This window comes from Cataglyphis hispanica, chromosome 4 (genome assembly GCF_021464435.1).
Source record: "Cataglyphis hispanica isolate Lineage 1 chromosome 4, ULB_Chis1_1.0, whole genome shotgun sequence".
In the NCBI taxonomy this organism is placed as follows: Eukaryota; Metazoa; Arthropoda; class Insecta; order Hymenoptera; family Formicidae; genus Cataglyphis; species Cataglyphis hispanica.
This window is the reverse complement of record NC_065957.1, coordinates 5,243,780-5,260,876: the sequence shown is the minus strand read 5'-3', so window position 1 is coordinate 5,260,876 and position 17,097 is coordinate 5,243,780. Positions and strand designations below refer to the sequence as shown.

Here is a 17,097-nt window from a genome sequence, read left to right as displayed (position 1 = left end):
ATATTAGAATCACTTCTGCGGGACATTGACGAGAGATTGACACGCATCTCTGTAACCGTTAGAGTTTTATCTCGTGATTCTCGATCACTTCCGGTCATTGATTCTTGCATTCGTTTAATTGACAACGCGTCGAATCGAGAGTCATTAAGAAGAAAGAGAGAGAGAGAGAGAGAGACCAGCTCGTCGTTTGAGCGTGATACGCGATTTTCCATTCAGAATGAAAACCTTTTTTGAGAAATCGAAAAAAATATTCGTTAATTGGATGTTGTTAATGACGACGGAACGAGAAAACTGAACAAAAGCGCGCGAGCAGATATTCGGTACAATCAACGCTTCGTTTTCAATTCAACAATTTTAAGAGTTTTTCAGAGAGAAAATTATTTTTTTTTTCATATATCGTATTAGATGTTAAATATGGTAAGACTGTTGTGAAAAAAATATTGCATTTGCAAGACGAGAGAGATTAGCTTAACGTTGAGTAATATTGCAAATAAGATTATCAAATTAACGTGCGGAGAGAGAGAGGTGTGGATTCAATTTTATTTATTTCATTATGATCTCGTTTAATACATGCAGGTAATTAATTTTTTAACGTAGCATTATTGAATTATTAAAGATTATAGATATTAAAGAAAGATGGATTTTCCTTTTCAATTTTTTTTTTTTTTTTAAGAATTTTTTTATGCACATCATCTTCCGATGATGAAACGAAATAGACGAGAACGCAATTTATTTTCAATTTTCTACAAAGTTGTAATTGCATCCTGCTGCGCATTATACTGCATGTAGTTCAACAAAATAATCTCGCTTCACGTGTACTACAAAAGACATTTACATCAACTTTATAACGATCTTGTAAAATTGCCTTCATCACATTTATTCTTTCGAACCATCTGAATTATGTTTCCTTTGTATTTTCTAATCAGAAAAAATGATTAACTATTCTTGAATAATGTATTTTACTCATATAAGAATCTCTTCAAATTACATGTCAAAAATATATCTTTCAATTTCTAACGTCGATTATACAACTACCGTTTTTTAATTCCTATGAATACATTCTTGTTCATTCGAAACATGCCACATCGTGGCAAAAGGTGTTCTTTCACGAGCCAATGATCCTTTTTCCCTAGAAATCGCACGGCATCCAGGTATGTATTTGTATCTATTTGGAAAATAAAACCTGCCTGAAAGATTTCTCTGGAAGGACGGAAGAATTACTTGCTCGGGTGATGTCGGCGTATCGGTAGGTCCCATAATCTTCAGGTAGTGAAAACGGGCGAGAAAGAAAGGGAGAGGAAATATTCTCTACGTCAGGGTTAAGCATAATCCTTTAAGCGTAATGTGACGAACGCGAGACGGTGCATTGCATGGTAATATCTAAAATTACATGTTGTGCTACTTCGTTCGTATTAAAGGTAACATTTGAGTGGCACGAGAATTACAGAGAAGAGTAATTCATACACATAATGAACTTTATAAAACAACTCGTACCAACGTAAATAGAAATAATTTAATTAGCTAGATATTAATTTGAGTGTAAAGAACAAACTTGTCGAATTCCCTTTATATGAAGGATGCCTTTTCTATTTAAAACATTTCTAAACCGGTTTGTAAATTATACTTTAAATTAGCGTGATTAATTAAAAACGTTTAAAAATTAAAAAAAATATTTCTATATTTTATGTACAATGAACGTAAATCATTGCTTTTCACTAAAACGGATAATGGATGACTATGGTTTTTTATACGTCGACGTTAATTGCGACACGAGCGGGCGATGTAAGATCGCGGCTAAATCATATTTCAAAGTGCCACGAAGATGTGTCCTGCGATGAGGAAGAATCACCTGTTACGCCTCCTAAATCCGCGGGGAGTTCCTTTCCGACCGTTCGAATTCGTTCGAGGAGGACGTTATTCAGGTCTCCGCCTTCGGGATGTTCGTATCTTGAAATTCGAATTTTTCACTCAAAGCGTTATTTCCTCACACACACATATACAATGCTGCGCACACAATACATTTGTTAGGAGCCGGGGCTATGTTAGCACTCTGTTCTTTCACATAGGAACGATTCTAATCCTCGGAGGAGTACTAAACATCTTCCGTTCGGCGTTTCAATCGTGGGAACGACCTTACGACACATACGGTTATGCTAAACAGCGCGTCTATCTTTTTTTTAAACTCAATTGTCTCTTCGCTTAAATATTTAATTACCATTTTATGTTTATCTTTCTTTTGTTACATAAATGATAGACTAAATCCAATTCTAATATCTCTGAAAATAAAAACATTTTTATATATTATTATTTTATATCATTAAACTTGAGTTGTAATAATTCGAAATTCTGATATGTGATACTGAAATGGAGAATTATCTGTTTTCACATGAACTAATTTAATTCTAAAATAATCAGAGATTATATGAATTTCATATGAGTTGTTGATTTTTTAAAAAATTAAAATTATGTAAGAATTTAACAAATAATATAAAATTGTACGTAGTTATACAATATTTATATAGTTATATAATATTTTGCTTTTTATATTTTGAATAATTTTGCTTTAACTCTCCTTGTAATTCTCAGAATTGAATTTTAGAAAGTATACACGCAGTGATGTTGCAACAGTTCACGTTGCAACGATTTTTTATACGATGTGAATATCCGCTCTAACACTATATAAGTATCTTAAAAGGCGTGATCAAAAGTATATATGTGCTACTGATTTTTCTCTTACAATTGACACTTTCAATAAACGGCTTTATTTGTCGATATATTTTTCATATTCTTTTATCACATGTAGAAAGTACTAACTTTAATAAATCTTAAATCCCCTAAAAATGATATCTACACATTATGTTAGGATCAAATTATTTTTAAAAAACTTTATAATTTTTTTTAACTTGTGAGAATTATTTAACTTTTTAAGGATGTAATTTAAAAAATTTTTCTATTTAATTGCACATAAGAACATTAAATTTTTTAAATGTCAACTGTCAACGTTACTATACTGTTATATTATATATATCATGTCACGAGACATGGACATTTAATTTTACAAGACGCGAATATAAATGTTAATATTAATCGAGGTGTTACGCAAGCGTTGCTTTGGTGAACGAGAGGCATCAGAGTCTCTTGCCCAAAGCCGTTTATAGTCGGTAAAGCGCATTAAGACACATGGCAGGAAGCTATATCTCGGTCTTTTGAGCACAAAGTTGCGTCGGCTATATCAACTACTGGTTTCGATGCAAACTTGCCACCGGTTGTTGGGCTTCATTAGTGCGACCGCATACGTTAAATTCTAATTAGCCTCATTTACTCTAGTCTTACGATTAAGATCGCACCGTTCGGTCTTGTAACAGAATCTGTGCACAATTTCGTCACAAAAGCTCGAATGTGCACGTCATGATTAATAGCATTGTATAAATAACAGGAATATAATTATATGTAAACTTTATTTAATTTTTTAGCGATATTTAAATGAATAAATTAAAATTTGAATCGTCCTATATAATTATTTTATATAATTTTTTAAATATTTATTATATAATTTTTCTTCTTTATCCTAAAATTGCTATAAACAGTCTACAATCCGTGACATACTCGCGGAATAAAATTTGATTTATAATTTTATGTATTATATTATTTAAAGATTTGTAATAAAGAAAACGAATGGAAAACCGTTACAAACGGAATGTCGGAATGTTCACATGTTAGATATCTAGAACTACACAAATGACATTAGACACGTACGCGTATTTTCGCTTAAGCAAACAAATAGATTTATCGAGTTGCGCTCGTCACATCCCCAATGGCTCTGCTGCTCTCTTGTTCAGGAATTTAGATGGGCCGACCACGAGGAGAAATATCAGAGGCCAATGGGTAGCCGTTCCTCACGTAGAAGTCACGAGAAGAAACAACGACTAATGATACATCGTGAGTCACGATGTGAATCGTGACATAGGCTTCAATATCTTGGTACACGGTAATCCCTTGGCGTCGAGCCTACAGCCCTTCGTCTATCTTTCTTTTAAACAATCCCACATTTCGCGCAAGATCATTACCTGAAACGCATAAAAAAATCGAATATATTGTCTGTGTGTGTGTGTGTGTTGCGCGAAAGAATTATAATTTTACTTATTCAAAATTAAAATCACTTTGTGAGTGATTGATGTAAGAAAACAGTTTTAAGGAATTATTATTATCGCGTCAAACCTCTAAACTATTTGAGTTGTGGCATGCGGTATCGCCAGCCAACTGGAATATAAACCGGTTTGCTGCTGTTTTTGCATTACTCGCTGCGAACAGGGGCGATGCCATCACGCAAAATTAATTAAACGTATCCGCGACGATTGAGAATAAAAATCACGGTGCCGTCGGAATTGCGTCGTGATTGACGCGCAAGCAGGCACGGTGCCCGTCGTAATTAAGAATCCGCCGACGAATCAATTAAGCGACACCGAAGTGAACGGAGATTTTACCAGACGCCGATAAACAGCGCCGTACCGCGCGCTAATGGCGTGTGCGTGTTAATGACAGCTCCTTAATACAATAGACATTACCTATACACGGAACCGGACGAGCCCCGTAGGTCACAATGGGCCACGGGAAACGATTCTCTCGGACCCCGCTTCCATTTGCTAATCACGGTCGTCGGTGTCGTATACGTAACGCGGGATCTAATCCGTCCGTTCCACTTCTCAAACGATTCGTGGCCTTTGCCCTTATTCAATGAAAGGATTGTACGAGGCTCGCATCGACAGAATGGCCCCGATTGCTTCAATCATGCTCGCACTTAGCGCAGCGGAAACCGTGAATTCGTGAACGCGTTATCGCGAATTCCGATTGTTAATTCGATCGATTAAGCAGTCGTGAAGATTATACGGGTTCTGCGACAAGCGAATCTCGTAGATACATGAATTCGATTCAGATTGGTCATATTATATTGAATTGTTGTGACAGACGTCATCATGAATGGCGTGATAAATCGAATGTAATGCGGGTATGAAATTAATGCAGTTTTCATAAGATGTGAATAATTCGTTATTAAATTCATTGCAACTGTTATTCTGATTTAATTGGAGTTCAATGAGATGATATCAATGCATGAAATGCCAATCCGTGACCATGAAAAAAAAGAGAGAGAGAGATACTAGCATGATATTTATCAATGCGTGAATCTCTTCGTACGCTTTAAATGATTAGCGAATCAATATCGTATAAATTTTGATTCATAAAATGAAATAGATCAAAACAGTATATACAGGATGTTTCTAAATAAGTACGAGAAATTGTAGAAAATGATTTTCTGGCGAAAATTAAGGCGATTTTTTTATATAAACATATATTTCTATATTCCTCTCTGAGGAGTTATACTTTTCCAAAGGGGAAAGTGATTATATATTATAAATTTTAATTTTAATTTTTTTTTCAAATTTTGGACAAGTTAGAAAAATGAAATTTGATGGATATTTTCCACTGGTGGAAAAAGGATACTTATTTTTTTAATCTTTCTATTGTTATAAGAGGATGAAACTAACAATTTGTATTTAATTTTTTATTAGAATTTTTTAACGGACTGGAATGTAATCATCTAAAAATGCGTTAGAAAGCTTGATTTCTTTAGGAACTTTTTTATTTCCTTTATTTTTTTCGTAAAATCAATAGTTTTCAAAAAAAAAAAAAATATTATTATGCACAGCATCGTGCTAAATGATATAGGTTTCGAGTTACGAGAAGTCGAATTTTAGAATAAAATTAACAAGCGAAAAAATAAAATTATAGTAAATGTTGAAAAAAAAAAACAATACAAAATTATAACTTAAAAAAAAATCTAATTTTTACTAATTTTTATTTTGAAGGAGTATAACTCTTGAGGAAGGGATAGGAATATATATATTATATATAAATATATATAAGAATATATATTCATATGAAAGATCATCCTTAATTTTTGACCAAGAATCATCTGTATATAAGAATATAAAAAAAAAAATATTTTTTTACAAAAAAAGAAAAGAAAAAAACGAGATTGTTCCCATCACGATGTTGTATCGTATTTCTCCCTTTAAGGAAATACTTAAAGTTGCATTTTAGGTGTGAATATCCTTGGGACTGATGTCGCCGAGGTGTCCTCGACGTTAATAGAATGCCCGCTACCCAGTGGTGCACAGCTGATGGTGGCGGATATTAGCTATGTAAGTGGATTGCACCCCGGGGTATGCTCGCTCTATCCCACTAAAATTTCCCTTCGCTCCTCTCCCCTCCCCTCCCCGCCCTCCCATCCCTTCCTCTTCCTTCCCTCCCCTTCCTTCTCCCTCGAGCGAGGTCGAAATCCCACATAACGCAGTTATCTCCCTGCTATTGGTCGGCCAAATTACGGCGAAGTGTCCGCCGCATTGTTAGACAACGTCGATATAGCCTCCTTTTCTGAATTGACCTTGGTTATGACTTCGCAGACTAGCGGTGAATACGTTTGCGATAAGCGCCGTTTCGAAGCGACCCGATCACGAGTTTAGTTATTAATTAAATCGTCGTATCTCTCGAGGAAAGCCACGAAATGAGATGGCAGGCGGACAATAATCATTAGAAAAATTTAATATCGAAAGTTTGCTCGTACATTAGAATTCGTACGTTAGAAGACACGGTAAGATCAAGAGTCTAATAGGCGCTATTAGAGGGAAACGTGTCTTAAGCGATGACAATAACTGCGGCTTTGAAAAAGAGTTGAATGGGAAAATGTCAACTGATAAAGAGTCGCGAGCAATCGAGTTCGAGGAAAATCGTTCCCGATGGATTTCCGCGTTTACTTCGTTAAGTGAAACCGTCTTCGAATTTCCTATCGAACGGAAAGGCAATCAGCGGGCTTAGAAACACGAAAGCATCAATTCTCGTAACAAGAGAGACCAATACGATGTCTTTCCGATAGACTAACTTTGTCTAAAACGAGTACGATAATCCCAGTCATTGAATTTAAAATATCTGCAACAAATTTTCTCTCTCTCTCTCTCTCTCTCTCTCTCTCTCTCTTTCTTTTGATTAAAATAATTTAGTACAATAAATTATTATTTTTTTCTAAATTAATATTGCTTAGATTTATTTTATTTGATATATTTCCTTTAATGATGTATGTGTATCTCTATTTTGTCTTTTTATTCTTCATGATCTTGTAGTCATGTAATGCCTTTGACAATGAATCGTGTATTGAACTTTATATTATACATTCGAAAAATCGGATGAATAATAAAATATAATCGGATTTTATATAATCGGTTTTTTTCCGTTTTTCTCTTTTGAGCAGCAAGAGAATTAATTCAAAAGTTTATCGGAAATGTCCGCTGGTCGACAGTGGCGTTCGCTTTTGCTGAAGCAAAATGAGGGAAATCCACTGGTTAAAAACCATAGAAATGCAACATACAGCGCGGCGACGATACGTAACGCCGTGTCGCCGGGCGTCACGGAAAAATTGGAATCGCTCCACAAAAGTTTCTCTTTCTGAAACGATCGGCGACTCGTTTGTGCTCGATTTCAAAATTGCTTCGGGGATTTCGCTAAAGAAATACAATAGGAACCGTTCTTCGGCGAGTTGCGTTTTAGCTAAGGCCTTAAAAACTCTTTGCCATTTACAAGAAACGATGTTTTCTGACAAATCACGTTATTGGGAAAATTTTCGTTAAATATATATATGTATAGTGCGTGCGTGCGTGTGCGTGCGTGCGTGCGTGCGTGCGTGCGTGCGTGCGTGCGTGCGTGCGTGCGTGCGTGTGTGTGTGTGTGTGTGTGTGTGTGTGTGTGTGTATTTAATTATTATATAAATTTAAAATTAATATATAATTATTGCTCTTATTGCCTATTATTCTCAAGCTTTTATAATTTATATATACCAGATCAATTTAATATACAGAGTTTTTGTAAATTCAAATTTATCTTATTAATATAAAATATATATATATATATATATATATATATATATATATTACTAAAAAAATATATATATATTATTTGAACGTAATAAAATCGAAAATGCATTTTGAAAAAAAAAAAAATATATATATATATAAATTAACTTAAATGTATATAGGGTGTCTTATTTAAATAGTATTATATAGTATATTATATTTACATAATATTTGAAATTAGAAAAAATGAAGTAAAGAAAAGCGAATGACGTGAGTTAGAGTTCATTTGTATGTGCCTGATTACACGTTTCTTCCCGGAAAATACTATTTCTTATCGTTCCTACATCTTTGTTGCAAAAACTTTCTTGCATAGCAAGTAGATTAGCTGATTGATTAAAATGAGTCGTCAATCCGCTCTCGGAATTCACGTTCTAGCTGCATTTCCGCTCGTTCTCTCCATTCGAAATTGTGTGTACCTTGAGCCTTTAACAGGGAAACTGCATTTCCGCGCAGCCAGCGGTCGAAACGATGAAAACTTTATTACTCGCTACGGACGACGATAAAACGGATCCGGCTGCGGTCTGCAGCACACCACTTTGCGAAAGATCCGCTAGATTCCGGACCGCGAGGAATCGATGGGAAGTGAATATCTGAGGCCGCTCGCGAATATCTAATATTTGAATATCATGCAGACAGGATTATCGAGGTAATTGAATGAAGTGGTTGAAAATAAACGCGGATTATTGATCCTTATTCTGCCTATTTTCACGCATGGAAGTTTTTATAGCATGTTTCAGCAATTATAAATTGTAATCAATAAATCACAATGAAATTATTTAGTTAAAAAAATAATTTCGATATGCAATTGTAATATATATGATATTTATAACAAATATAAAATATATATAATTTTTTTTTTTTTAATGTAGAAATCTTTAACCGAACAAATTTTAGAGAAGATATAATTCTTCTCTGTTTTGAAACTTTTGATTCCTTAAGAATATTTATTGTTATAAAATTTGATTTTTTTTTTCAGCAGTTTATGAGATGTTAAATAAATTTTTTTCTAAGAACAGACTGATTTTATACTTGTCAAAGAATTAGTAGAAATAAAATGGCGAATCTTCTAGAATACTCTTACATATCTCTCTAAATTCTTTTTATCTTTTTCTCTTTAACAACTACTATTATGCGCATATTCACAAGAATATATTATTATATTAAAACATATTTCAATAAAGAGCAATTTCAACATCAAATAGGTATTTAGAAAGGAGATCGAGGATCGAGGAGAAAAGAATATTTGTTGTATAATATCTTTTAAAGAAGATATTTTCAATTTCTTTGCGCGCGCACACACGCACGCGGGAATCGAAATATTTGTTACAAAAAATGCGTATATGCCGAAACCGGTTTTACAGATTTTCATTTTTCCATTATTTTACGAAATATAAATTCAATTCTATTTTTATTATATCAGACGCTTTTTTCATTTATAGTAAATTGCTTCGTAAATACAATGTATGTATAAATTTAATTGTATTTTGCAAATATTATTTTTTATTTAAACAAAAATTAGAAACTTTTATATAAAGGGATTTTTTTATTTTCTCACATTTGAGATGCACATCACTACATGTGTATGAAAATGCATTCAATTGTGTTTACATGAATTAGCATTTTCTTTTTTTAATAATTTAATTATTTACTTATTATTGCTGAAAACTTTTATTAATAAAAATAAATTTTTAAATTTATATAGATTTCAATTGTTGTTGCCAGTTTATTAATGGAAAAAATATATGTGTCACGAGTAAATCCGATGTTGAAAATGGACATTCAGAAAGGGGCATCCGCGTCTGTATTAATCAAATTTACTTTTTTTTTTGCGTGCACATAACATGAAAGTAATTAGTGAGAGTAAAATTAAACAACGCGTTGCGTCTTATTTATTTTGTAAATTCTTACAGTTTTAAAGTGATTAATATTTATTTTCGACGTTGAATTATTATTCAACGAGTTATTTGTTAAAGTTTTAAATGTATATAAGAGGAATTGTATGATGCATATTCACATAGGCAAACTTGTTTATGAGACACGACGGAAGATGGTGCGTAATTCGGAATCACAGGCCGATAAAACACGAACGAGCTGTGTCACGATAGACACATAATATTTGAATATCGTACAAATGGCTTGTGCATTGCTCGGATAATCGAGACACTCGTGCGATACAGTTCTATACGTGCGGTCTATGCATGGATTACTATTCGCGGCAACCAGGGGGATTTTCGTTCTCTATTTTAGTCCGCAATAAACCGAACGAGTTCCCATCGACCACAGATTTTTTTCGATTGGACAGTAAAAGTGGATCATGAAGTATCGCTTGAAACTGACAATTGTAATAAAAGCTCTGAACACTTTCTCAAATACATCTCTTAAAAAATTATTTATTAAAGGTACGGTATATGTATAATACAAATATATTGTGTAACGATAAATTGTGTTAAATGAGCGTTTAATGAGCGTTCATTTATATTACACAGATACGTTAAACATATTAGGAAATATTTACCTCTATTTTTCGAATGTGATACATTCAATGAATTCTGTGGTTTTCCGATCCAAGATCCTTTGATACATCGGATATTGTTGACAATTGGCGAGAAACGAGGCTGAAAGGAAGCTTTCGGATGTCCGGCGGGAGAAAAAGTTTCCTTGCGAAGCTTCCTTTTCCTTGTCACAGTTTCCTTACGTGTCCGACTTTCTCTTTCCACTCTACCTCGCCGTTCTTTGACATTCAATTCAAACTTTTGTGGAAGCTCTTTTTTTTGTTGCTGCGTCTGATGCGGCAAAATGAAAATGGTAGGTCAAAAAACGTTTCGCGAATAAAATGATAAAAAATAAAAGTTTGACAGAAGATAAAATGCGTGACGTTAAGCCGATATCATAACGCGTATCGTTCCAGATTCTTTGTTTTTTTTCAGCGCTTTTGTAAAATATAGAAAAAAGCTTAAAAAAATGCTTGAAATAATCTGCGCTTTAACAATATTAATACAGTGAGTGAACAATATTTTTTATTTTTCGAGGTAACATAACCGATAAACTTCAACCGGTTATTCATTTTTGGTGTGAGACAACATGTGTGTCTCATCGTTAGAATTTTTAATATTCTACAAAGAACATTTCACACGAATGTATCGCGCAAATTGAGACTGAACCCAACTAATGCATTTTTTCGTGTTAATTTGTTGCAGGAAGAATAAATTATTAGTCGTAAAAATACGTTAATCTCTCTCAGAAAGTTGTGTGTACAGTTGGAGACACGAAATGTCTATTATTTTTTTCTGCTATGTTAATTCTTAATTTTATGTATAATTAATAACAAAATTTATTTTATTAGACAATATCAATTGACAAAACACAGCTTTATTTTCCTGATATTTTTTTATATTTTACAAATATCTTTTATATATTATGTCAATTATGTCATATATTTCGAAAAAGATACCTTTGTCCTCGAGAAAATGTGCGTGTGTATGTGTGTACGCTTTCACATGTAGATGTCTCTACGAACGAAGAGGTGATTTGTTCGCTTTCAACAAAGTTTACACGATAGTTTACCTCGCTTACTGTATCTATTTTTTTTTTTCTCCCAATGGATTCGAACGTTATCGTTGTTTCGTGCGCCTCTCAGAGCATACTCATCCTCGGGCGAGTTTAATATTGCAAAACGGAATTGCAGACGATGCGCCGGAAGTCGACCGGCCCAAGAGGGCTGTCCCCGATGCACCGTCGTCTCTCTATTCCCTCTGCATTTGGGATGATCCTCCGGTACCGGGGATTTGCAGTTGCAGCTGCTGCGCGCGAAGGCAGCGGCGGCATATGAGACTCTGTATGGCTCGTTGAAAAATGCAAAGTGCAACAACGGCGCGACACCCACCGAACACGATGCGACATACGTCGAGAGAAAGAAAACAATCCGTTAGAGGACGCGAAATTATGCAACGCGTACAACAGTGCGACATATAGTTTCGCGAAAATATAGATATTAAACTGTGTTGCTTGGAAAAACCCGTTTTTTTTTTTTTTTTTACGGAAGCCGTTTCATAAAGCTTACGATGTATATATCCGTCGAGATGAATGTTTACGTTTAACTTTTTGCGGAAGAAATTTCGCGCTCTCACTGCTTATCGATTTCTCAACACCGTGTAAGAAAGGACAGATAACAGTGTTCGACACCAAATTTGTCTAGAGTTTTATCGAGTCATTCCTGGTAGATTTTTCAACGCTCATTACGAATTTGGCCGTAAAAATGGCGTATCACGTCAGGTTTATGATAAAACCTTAATCAAAGTTATTAAAATAGGTATTTTTGATACTTTTGGATGAGTTACATCTTTCGAAAGAGACGTACTTTAGAAAGCAGGAACAGATCAAAATAAAGCTCAAGACTTTATGATAAAAACTCGAATAAAAATGCCACAAGTCCCAGACAGGAAAGGTTTTTCTGAAAAAAAGTAAAAATTACTCTAGAAACAATGTTCAAATGCTCTGGCACAAAATTTTGTAAGCTGCTGTTATTATCAGATTACCATGACCTGCGAAAATGAGTTCGTGCGTCTCTCGATTTTTTCGATTGCCAAATTCACAATTTTGACATAAATAAAATTTTATTCAGGAAACATAACAGTTTCGAAAAATAAAAAAAAAATGTCGATGCTTTTTTTTTGGCTGCCTAGTCTTCTTAAGGCAAATTTGACATTGAACAGTGTAATGATAAATAAATAAATTTTTTAATTTTATTCTAATCAATGTAATAATGTTATGTTTTGACGTATCTTTTATTACCTTTTATTAAAAATTTATTAAATTTTCTTTTTTTTTTGAAAAGCAAGAACGGATGGCATCGCGCGTTTTGCAGGAAGCAAAACGCCATGTCTCGCGTTTAATACGTCTGGATTTCATTTCTTCCTTTCTGAAAGCCAGTTTAATGTTATGTCCGTGCAGCCGGCTCGCATTACTGGGTCGTGGCTTATCGCTCTAAATGCCGTAAATCTGATCGCGTTTACATGGCGCATCCAGCAACGAGTTAACGTTGTTCCGGACATCGTTTATAACTCACTACCGTTTCGCGGCGCAGAACGATATAGGTAAAGAGTGGTTTACTGCTTGTATTAAGTAGGAGTCGGAAAGCAACTACTTCTACCATCGTAATCTTCACATTATCTCGCTAATTCCCGGTGCAAGTACAATGTTTAAGTAAAAGTAGTAAATCACTCCATTTGCGAGCATTCTACTTAAACTCTTCGCTTAATTTCAAAAGTTTCGCAATTCTCGAACAGCTCGTCTATTTAAATAAAAAGATTAATTATAATCACTGTTAATTGCCATTCGATATTTATTTCGTTAACAAGATCGCGTAGGCTACGCTTTGTTCATTTCAATCCTTGTGAAATCAACTGTTGACGTGAATAAAAATTTTCAACCCAACTAATTCACTCGCACTGGCTTTAAAAGCGTTTGATACAAGGAGCACGTTCGAATGTCAAATATCGGATTTAACCGACGCGTGTTGATGTTATTGACTTTGAGGATAAAATTTCACATAGCCGTTGGTAAATGTTAACTAAAAGTGCGCGCCATTATCACAGGTCTTTCGATGCTCATCAGCTAAACATAATTAAAATTTGTTTCAGATCGGATAGCCGAGTGAAGATAAGATAACTTCGAGGACTCTGAAATAGACATGTGTGAGAATCGACCGTACGTTACTCGCCAATGACGCAGGGTGAGTGTTTTTAGTATCGCATTGAATTTTTATCGGAGCACAATTCTTCTTTATCGCGCATCGAATTGCTTAGTACAATTATTGTATAGCCATAGACTACTCGCTCTTTCATAAAATTTCGCCTAAAGCCAAACCTTTGTCGGTGACGAAAAAATGCGTCGATAATTTCTCTCTTATATCTCATTAATCATTTTATTTCGAACAATGAAAGAAGTACGAAATTTCATTATTATAGTGCAGTAATAATCATACATGCGTAATATAGAAGGCGCGGAAAAAATACCGGTATTTTAATAAAATTTATAAAATTAAAATATCTCGAAGACAAGGCATTTGAGAAGAGAATGTTACGTACGAAAGTTGTACGGTTTCAACAAATTCATTAAACGGTAATACCCATTTGACCCTGAACGCAGTTATAAAAGAGATCTCAAAGTTAACTTTGAAAACTTAAATAAAAAGCCTCATTTTTTATTTGATATTCTTGTAGCTTATCTCGAAAACTCTTCAAAACATTAAAATAAAGTATTATATTTTTTCATGAAGTATTTTTCGAATTATTTTGTATCTTATTTTGACATATTTTGATATTAAATATAAAACATCTTAAAACATCGAAAATATTTATTTTCCGATAATTTTACTGTAATACTTTTACGTACAGAATGAGATGAATCAATTGGTGGATAGAGAAAATAATTGTTCTTAAAAAGAGATATTTTAAGGTATTTTTTCCGCATCTTGTATGTTTGTTGCACATATAATTCTCTGGAGATTATATATAGCATGTATATATATATATATATATATATATATATATATATATATATATATATATATATTCCTCCATTCCATTCGATCTTCTTTCTCGATATGACATCGTATAAATCATATAAGAGGAAAATCCAGAGGAAAAGAATCATGAAGATGTGTACGGCGCACAAAGACAAAAGGAAATATGTACATTCAACTCTCTATCGACATTATCGCACGATCTGTTTGCGCGGCCATAAATGGCCACGCGCGTTCGCTAGCGGATGTAGTTTCTCAATGATTTCTCAAATCATTAGGTGAAAGGCCCTCTAGGGGGCCGCCTCCCTTCTCGATCTCCCTTTTCCTCGTCGCAGGTAAGATACTTGTTGCGATTTACGTTTCTCATTCTATTCCTCCCATCGCGCATTCTCCTTTAGCCGCGTACGAAAACTGTGAAAAATAAACTCATTAAATCCCGGTTTTCGTGTCGTCATTAAATAAAATAATTAACGGATTGATCCACTTTGTTAGATGATATTCTCGATGACTTGAAAGTTCTTGTTGAAGGAGAGACTGTAGAGATAGCACGCTATAATCTTGAAATTTATGAAGATTCTCTACGAGTCGGATATATAAAGAGAATCTTCAAATTTTGGACAAACAAAGTCATATTTTCTATAGCTCTTATTCCGAGGAAATGATAATTTTGGCAAAAATATGGTAGCTTTAATATTTCTTTTGGCAAGCGTGCCAAAATTCTAACAATAAATCGAGATGTTCGATATATTTCTATAACGCACTCATTTGTATAATGTTATATAAAAATCAATACACATAATATCGTTTGTTATTTCCGCTATTTTCTGCGCGCTGTGGATGCTATGTGGACGATGCTAATTGGCCGAAATAACAGTTGCGTTATATCTCGCGAAGGGCCATTTGGGACTCGCCTTGGCAAGCTTCCACGGTGGAAATCGACGGCCAAAGTGATTTATCGATTGAATTTTAATTTCCGGATCTGCATAACTTTTATCTCTCTTCTCGCTGCATCGCGGCGTGTAACGAACATGCACGAATCAGACGATGTGGAAAGAAGGCGCGTCGCGAATATTATCGTCACGCGATCCTGACATTTTTCACGATGTCACGCGCCAATTTATCCGCGAAATTTTCGGATTAAAAATGGTCTTTAGTTACGAGCGATAGGTTTCGACGTCAGGCGCGACAGTCGATTCTTTTTGCAAAGAATGCCGTTACGCTAAATATTTCGCTTGTTGAAACGGCAAATAAAATTCTCACGTAAATTGTACATTTTTTTCACAAATGGTACAGGAATCGCGTACGATAACGTATTTGTATGGGATAGATTTTCCGTGTATATCTCAGCGGCAGCTTCATAGCCGGCAAAGGCATGCTGTCGCGAGCTTTTCTGTCACATTTTTCGTATGCCTTGCGCGCGGATGAATCTGTGATCTCTCTTTTTTTTTTTTTATTCCATTTCCGATATCGTTGAAACAAAAGCGATATTTTTTTCTCTATTTCCCCGCAGCGTCATAGCGAAACAAAGAGCGCATAGCAGTTCTGGAATTCGTTTTCAATTTGCGGACGTCAACGGTCAAATTGGACGTAAAACTTCGCAATTGATTCGTTCTTTGTCTATGGTAAACCTGATTTTATCGGAAACACGATTTACTTGCAATATATTTTTGTCTCTTTTTAATAAATTCTAATACACGCAAGTAAAGACGCGCGAATAATATTCTTGCATAACTTAAAGTAGCCATAAACGAATAATTTCGTAATGTGACACTTTTATGACAATTAGTAGTTTTTAATCAAAACTTATTAATTAAACGTCAATCAAAATTCGGCAATAATTCATCGAGGGATATTAATGTCACTCGAATTGCCTGCCTTCCATTTCCATTATTATTCCAGAGCTTCAATGCGCGTCTCTGTGACCGCGACAGACGGCATATAGGATATTAACCAGGAGAAGGACAATCACGCTAAACCCGCCGACATGTGGTGTCTCTCCGTCTCTGTCAACATCGTGCATTCGCACGCTCGTGCGAATCTCGCAGATATACCGTCTGCCCGCCCGCCCGTCCGCCGCCGCTAAATTATAGACTGGTACGCGCGCGTATTTTCTTCCATGCATATTGCATATAGATAACGAGGGACGCCACCGCCGTCGCCAAGCGCTCGTTTCACCAAGGCAGGCGCCGCGACGCTCAATTCCATCTGCGCGCGACATACACGCGCGCACATATGTCACGGCTCGCACGGTCTCTCTCTCTCTCTCTCTCTTTTCCCCCTTTTCTCCCTCGCTCGCACGTGCATGAAACTATATCATCTTTTCTCTCTCTCTCTCTCTCTCTCTCTCTCTCTCTCTCGAGCTTGTTCCAAGTGTTCAGACAATCATACGAGAGAAAAAGAGAGAGAGAGAGAGAGAGAGAGAGAGAGAGAGAGAGCAGACATATGTCAAGAGAGATCTTGAAATTCCTCCCCTAACCGCATCTCAAGCGCCACGCCGTCTTCTCGCTCGGCTTTTCTTCAGGCAAATCATCATCTTGAGAAAATTCTCAGTCTTCGTTCTTTCCATTCAACGAGGTAGTTTTTATGAACCAATCTCAGTCCTTGTCGCGAAAT

The 17,097-nt window shown here is 35.0% G+C and overlaps 1 protein-coding gene across 2 annotated transcripts in view; it reads left to right on the top strand.

The window, feature by feature from the left end:
• The window catches only part of LOC126849362 (CD151 antigen-like), a 102,210-nt gene that overhangs the window by 15,361 nt on the left and 69,752 nt on the right, over positions 1 to 17,097 (top strand). The window contains exon 2 of one of the 2 annotated variants that reach the window (XM_050591120.1): positions 13,601 to 13,692. The exons of the other annotated variant lie outside the window; for it this stretch is intronic. The gene's annotated coding sequence lies outside the window, so the exon portion shown is untranslated. The remainder of the gene's footprint in view (positions 1 to 13,600; positions 13,693 to 17,097) is intronic. 2 annotated transcript variants of the gene reach the window in all.